Source organism: Schistocerca americana, unplaced genomic scaffold (assembly GCF_021461395.2).
Source record: "Schistocerca americana isolate TAMUIC-IGC-003095 unplaced genomic scaffold, iqSchAmer2.1 HiC_scaffold_749, whole genome shotgun sequence".
In the NCBI taxonomy this organism is placed as follows: Eukaryota; Metazoa; Arthropoda; class Insecta; order Orthoptera; family Acrididae; genus Schistocerca; species Schistocerca americana.
In genome coordinates this window covers 32,501-40,000 of record NW_025726510.1, presented here as the reverse complement: position 1 = coordinate 40,000, position 7,500 = coordinate 32,501, and positions in this window count along the sequence as shown.

Here is a 7,500-nt window from a genome sequence, read left to right as displayed (position 1 = left end):
CGGAACCCAAAAGCTTTGGTTTCCCGGAGGCTGCCCGCCGAGTCATCGGAGGAACTGCGGCGGATCGCTGGCTGGCATCGTTTATGGTTAGAACTAGGGCGGTATCTGATCGCCTTCGAACCTCTAACTTTCGTTCTTGATTAATGAAAACATACTTGGCAAATGCTTTCGCTTCTGTTCGTCTTGCGACGATCCAAGAATTTCACCTCTAACGTCGCAATACGAATGCCCCCGCCTGTCCCTATTAATCATTACCTCGGGTTCCGAAAACCAACAAAATAGAACCGAGGTCCTATTCCATTATTCCATGCACACAGTATTCAGGCGGGCTTGCCTGCTTTAAGCACTCTAATTTGTTCAAAGTAAACGTGCCGGCCCACCGAGACACTCACTCAAGAGCACCCTGGTAGGATTGCAACGGGGTCCGCCTCGGGACGCACGAGCACGCACGAGGCGCGTCGCACGCCTTCAGCTCGCCCCACCGGCAGGACGTCCCACGATACATGCCAGTTAAACACCGACGGGCGGTGAACCAACAGCGTGGGACACAAATCCAACTACGAGCTTTTTAACCGCAACAACTTTAATATACGCTATTGGAGCTGGAATTACCGCGGCTGCTGGCACCAGACTTGCCCTCCAATAGATACTCGTTAAAGGATTTAAAGTGTACTCATTCCGATTACGGGGCCTCGGATGAGTCCCGTATCGTTATTTTTCGTCACTACCTCCCCGTGCCGGGAGTGGGTAATTTGCGCGCCTGCTGCCTTCCTTGGATGTGGTAGCCGTTTCTCAGGCTCCCTCTCCGGAATCGAACCCTGATTCCCCGTTACCCGTTACAACCATGGTAGGCGCAGAACCTACCATCGACAGTTGATAAGGCAGACATTTGAAAGATGCGTCGCCGGTACGAGGACCGTGCGATCAGCCCAAAGTTATTCAGAGTCACCAAGGCAAACGGACCGGACGAGCCGACCGATTGGTTTTGATCTAATAAAAGCGTCCCTTCCATCTCTGGTCGGGACTCTGTTTTTTTTTTTTTTTTTTTTTTTTTTTTTTTTTTTTAAAAAAAAAAAAAAAAAAAAAAAAAAAAAAATCTTTATTCTCAATATTCTTATATCATACAAACAACCCACCACCTTATACAATTAGTGGGTCCTATTTGATACATTTGAATTTTATATTAGTACTACAGCTAACACAATTTGTTACTTTTCTGTTGCTCACACTATGGGCACTTCTGTCTATTTTCCTACATTGTTATATTCTACTTATGCTAAGCTACTTCTACCTGCAGCGTTTACATTTGTGCCAGAATAGTATAAACCTACATTGTTGGCCTTGTTCACCGAGCTAATCCCGGTGAACGTGCCCCTGGCACCAGGCTGGCCGGAGTTTCAATACGCTGCAGTACTATACTAATGGTTTCTATCCTAGCTTATCCTACGTCTACTCTATCTTAACCTAGTGTCGAAGTTGGTGAGTGTCTCAATCGGTAGTTGGGCGCACCCTACCTCCTAATCCCAGGCATGGCGGATTCCAGCCGTAAAGCGGCTGGCCAAGTCCTCGCCTCGGCGGAACAGGTTAGAATGCGCAGAGTCTAATTTGGGAATAGTTAGGTCTTAATTGTTGTTCCTTAAATAGTCCCTTATCACTTTGAGTGATATTTCGTTAGATAATTTATTCAGGATTGTAAAGTGGTCCTCATGCCTGAGCAGGTGATACGTGTCGTGATTTGGTAATTGCTGACGAAGTTGCGCGGCTACATCGTCGAAGAGGTGGCACTCATACACCACGTGTTCCGGGGTGCCTGGTGTGGCCCCACAGTCACACGCTGGTGTCGCCTGTTTCCCAAACCGGCATAGATATGCCGGGTAGGGTCCATGACCTGTGAGGAAGTGCAGCAGTCCTCGTGATGGTGTGAAGTGCTTTAGTTGTAACCTTTCCCTAATATTGGGCAGCAGTTCATGTGTTCGCCGACCGGTTTCCTCTTTATCCCATTGTTCTTGCCAAAGTTCTTCCCCCCTTCGTTTGATTTCAATTTTGTTCCCCACGTATATCCCCATCAATTCAACTACTTTGTCCCTGTTTCCCTTTTTTATCCAGTACCATGCTGCCTGCTCCCGGATTTTAATGTCGAGCGGGCAGAGCCCCATCAGTACTGTTAGGGCTCCTCCAGGTGTAGTTCTGTATGCTCCCACTGATCTTAGTAACATGCTCCGCTGCACTCTTCTCACAGCCATGGCAGGCATAACCCTCGTGAGTCTGTGGGCCCAGATTCCTGATCCATATCCTACAATTGAAGTCAATATACTATTATGATATAATTTGATTAGTTCTGGTGGTAGGTGAAATCGCTTGTGTCCAATTGCAATGAGATGATTTAATGTTTCCAAGGATTTTTGTGTAACGGTATCTATGTGTGATGTATATGTCCACCTCTCATCGACGACTACGCCCAGGTATCGCGCTTCATGGCGTCGAAGAACTGGTGAGCCGTCTATCCTCACAGTTGGATTTCTAACTAGTTGTCCTTTTAAGAGTAGATATGTAGATTTTGTTGGAGAAATCTTCATTTTGGACAGGTGGCACCATGTACTTAGGATTGTTATGGCCCTCTGTTTGCATGTATTAGCTCTAGAATTACCACAGTTATCCAAGTAACGTGGGTACGATCTAAGGAACCATAACTGATTTAATGAGCCATTCGCGGTTTCACCTTAATGCGGCTTGTACTGAGACATGCATGGCTTAATCTTTGAGACAAGCATATGACTACTGGCAGGATCAACCAGGGAGCTGCGTCAACTAGAGCTGAGCAGCCGGCCGCCCGGGAGTGTGTCCCGGGGGCCCGCGCGAACACGCAAGCGTCCGCTCAATTATTCTGCAAACAGGAGGAGGCTGAGCTCCCCTGCACAATACACCTCGAAACCCTCTCAGGTCCCGGCGGCGCGCAGCGCCGTCCTAAGTACTTGGTCGGGTTCGAGAGAGGCGCAATCGCCCGGAGTTTGGCGAGTAGACGCTTTAGGTGCGACCACCCGTGCTCCCAACTGAGCTTGCCGCTGCCGACAGAGGCCCGGGAGCGTGCTGTCGTGGCATTGCCGGCGGGAGACAACACGCGCCACCTACGGTGGCCGGCAGCTCCAACGCCAGCGCCACAGAAGGACAAAAGCCCCACTTGGGTGCCGAAGCGAACTCTCCCAGCACAGCGCACGCGCCAACACGTCCGCACAGCTGCGATACAAACCACCTGCGAGAACCGCAGAGGCGACCGAGCAGCAGACGGCGTCGCGGCGCCGAGCGCCGGGCGGCGGCGCATCCTCAGCGCACACAGTCCTCAATCGGACCAGCACACTGCAGATGTCCACCGCGCTTCGCACCGGGCCCGCGAGGACCTACTTTGGCCGCACGGCGCCGCGTGCAGGGTGCGCCGGCGCGCAGCTGCGCCGCCTGCCGCCTCCGTCGGCCGGCGCGCCTGCCACTGGCCGCCCCCACCAGCCGGCTGTAGCGCGTGCGCCCACGCACCGCGCGGCCAGCACGCCGGGAGGCCCCCCCTCACCGGCCGGGGACGGTCCCACCCAGCCACCGCCGCGTATCGCTTCACACCCACATGCCATTCACGTTCGTGGGCATGGTGGGTATCGCTGAAACAACCGGTTGGTAGCTCAACCGATCGTCGCCATCACTGATTCACCTCTAGCGAGAACAACCGCACCACAACCGTTTACCAGTTGTTCATTTGCGTAACGTCACCAGCAAACGTAGACGTCCATCGCCATTTGCAAATTCAACGATTGTTGCATGCCTGTGTCAGGTGTCACGACACACTATGTCTGCCCACATACACGCAACAACATGTGCACGCTTCGCGAACACGTGGAAGGTGGCCCCCGTACGTATGCGATGTCCATTGCGCGAACGACTGTCAACCGGCCTCTGTCGCATGTCGCAGATGTGGAACGCAGTGCACCATGCTATCACGGTGTGTGAGAAGAGACGACTACGTCTGACAACACGCGCCACTACATCAACAGACGGCTCATGCTGATCGCCATCCACGGCATACCATACTGCAATCCAGCTCTTATAGGGAGACGACACGTAGCTGAGTGCACAATATTTGGACCGTATGGTTCGCCGTTGTTGGCGCAGTCGTGGTACGGTCACACATGTACCACGATGTATCATTCAGTACATGAGGACCAATGTGCAGTACAGTGTGTGATTTGGACGTACAACATCAGCGGACAGTTGACACACGCCGTACCACAACGTAGGCTGTGCTTCGCCATGCAAATGCCAATGAACAACTGCGAAGGGCATTGAGCATGTACGTCCTGCTGCCATCCGCATTACAGTGTATAGCTGCAAGGTGTTTAACATGAAGCGATACTCTGGGGACCAGGCAGTGCGAGTAGCAAACTATATTGCGGGGGTTGCAGTTAGGCAACACCACACTAATTTAACGCGTCGTATGACAATTACAGAGCAGGTTAAGGCCCAACGTGTGTTGGGTTAAGGCCCAACGTGTGTTGGGTTAAGGCCCAACGTGTGTTGGGTTAAGGCCCAACGTGTGTTGGGTTAAGGCCCAACGTGTGTTGGGTTAAGGCCCAACGTGTGTTGGGTTAAGGCCCAACGTGTGTTGGGTTAAGGCCCAACGTGTGTTGGGTTAAGGCCCAACGTGTGTTGGGTTAAGGCCCAACGTGTGTTGGGTTAAGGCCCAACGTGTGTTGGGTTAAGGCCCAACGTGTGTTGGGTTAAGGCCCAACGTGTGTTGGGTTAAGGCCCAACGTGTGTTGGGTTAAGGCCCAACGTGTGTTGGGTTAAGGCCCAACGTGTGTTGGGTTAAGGCCCAACGTGTGTTGGGTTAAGGCCCAACGTGTGTTGGGTTAAGGCGCAACGTGTGTTGGGTTAAGGCGCAACGTGGGTTACGTTAAGGCGCAACGTGGGTTACGTTAAGGCGCAACGTGGGTTACGTTAAGGCGCAACGTGGGTTACGTTAAGGCGCAACGTGGGTTACGTTAAGGCGCAACGTGGGTTACGTTAAGGCGCAACGTGGGTTACGTTAAGGCGCAACGTGGGTTACGTTAAGGCCCAATATAGGTTAGGTTAAGGCCCAATATAGGTTAGGTTAAGGCCCAATATAGGTTAGGTTAAGGCCCAATATAGGTTAGGTTAAGGCCCAATATAGGTTAGGTTAAGGTACAATATAGGTTAGGTTAAGGTACAATATAGGTTAGGTTAAGGTACAATATAGGTTAGGTTAAGGTACAATATGGGTTAGGTTAAGGTACAATATGGGTTAGGTTAAGGTACAATATGGGTTAGGTTAAGGCGCAATATGGGTTAGGTTAAGGCGCAATATGGGTTAGGTTAAGGCGCAATATGGGTTAGGTTAAGGCGCAATATGGGTTAGGTTAAGGCGCAATATGGGTTAGGTTAAGGCGCAATATGGGTTAGGTTAAGGCGCAATATGGGTTAGGTTAAGGCGCAATATGGGTTAGGTTAAGGCGCAATATGGGTTAGGTTAAGGTACAATATAGGTTAGGTTAAGGTACAATATAGGTTAGGTTAAGGTACAATATAGGTTAGGTTAAGGTACAATATGGGTTAGGTTAAGGTACAATATAGGTTAGGTTAAGGCACAATATGGGTTAGGTTAAGGCGCAATATGGGTTAGGTTAAGGCGCAATATGGGTTAGGTTAAGGCGCAATATGGGTTAGGTTAAGGCGCAACGTGGGTTACGTTAAGGCGCAACGTGGGTTACGTTAAGGCGCAACGTGGGTTACGTTAAGGCGCAACGTGGGTTACGTTAAGGCGCAACGTGGGTTACGTTAAGGCGCAACGTGGGTTACGTTAAGGCCCAATATAGGTTAGGTTAAGGCCCAATATAGGTTAGGTTAAGGCCCAATATAGGTTAGGTTAAGGCCCAATATAGGTTAGGTTAAGGCCCAATATAGGTTAGGTTAAGGTACAATATAGGTTAGGTTAAGGTACAATATAGGTTAGGTTAAGGTACAATATGGGTTAGGTTAAGGCGCAATATGGGTTAGGTTAAGGCGCAATATGGGTTAGGTTAAGGCGCAATATGGGTTAGGTTAAGGCGCAACGTGGGTTACGTTAAGGCGCAACGTGGGTTACGTTAAGGCGCAACGTGGGTTACGTTAAGGCGCAACGTGGGTTACGTTAAGGCGCAACGTGGGTTACGTTAAGGCGCAACGTGGGTTACGTTAAGGCCCAATATAGGTTAGGTTAAGGCCCAATATAGGTTAGGTTAAGGCCCAATATAGGTTAGGTTAAGGCCCAATATAGGTTAGGTTAAGGTACAATATGGGTTAGGTTAAGGTACAATATAGGTTAGGTTAAGGCGCAACGTGGGTTACGTTAAGGCCCAATATAGGTTAGGTTAAGGCCCAATATAGGTTAGGTTAAGGCCCAATATAGGTTAGGTTAAGGCCCAATATAGGTTAGGTTAAGGCCCAATATAGGTTAGGTTAAGGTACAATATAGGTTAGGTTAAGGTACAATATAGGTTAGGTTAAGGTACAATATGGGTTAGGTTAAGGTACAATATGGGTTAGGTTAAGGTACAATATAGGTTAGGTTAAGGCACAATATGGGTTAGGTTAAGGCGCAATATGGGTTAGGTTAAGGCGCAATATGGGTTAGGTTAAGGCGCAATATGGGTTAGGTTAAGGCGCAATATGGGTTAGGTTAAGGCACAATACGGGTTAGGTTAAGGCACAATACGGGTTAGGTTAAGGCACAATACGGGTTAGGTTAAGGCACACATTGTTGTAAGGAAAGGTGTTTTCGGGGGGGGGGGGGGGGGCTGGTTTGTTGATTGTGATTATCGTAAGTAAATGACTGCGGCATCATCTGATTTGCCACGTCAGGGTGCACCTTTGGCTCATAACAGGCGGCGCTCTGATTCCATGCTTGTGGCAGACCTGTGTCTTTCATTCGTGCCATTGTTTGTGTGGTGTGACAGGAGGCAGTATTGTGATGTTGGGTGCACCCCTGTGTAGGACATGTGTGGGTGTTGGTGGCTTAGCTGAGCAATGGTGGTTGTCGGAAGGGTGGGATATTCTGTTTTCCGAGTGGACCTCCCGGTCTGGTTATGATAGTGTGGATTGTCTAATGTGGCAGAGAGGATGCACTGGGTGTTGTTCCATGCTGGTGCTTAGATATTGTCTGTGTGCCTGTTACAGGCAGAGAGTAGTGCGTGATAAGAGTGTCTGGCTGACGTGTGATTGTGAGCAGAGTCTTTCAGCATGTATACGGACAGTTGTATACATTATCTGTATTCTGATGGCTCTATCTATTACTAATCAGCGCCGTGTATACGTTTAATCCGGTTCCAGTCGAAACTATTGTATCTCTGTACATTAGTGACACGGCGAGCCCGCTATGTAGTTACTCGTCTCGGCAGCTTCCACCGGTGTATGGCAAATGATTATAAGGAATCAGTCTAGTCGTCAATACCGATAGTGTGACGT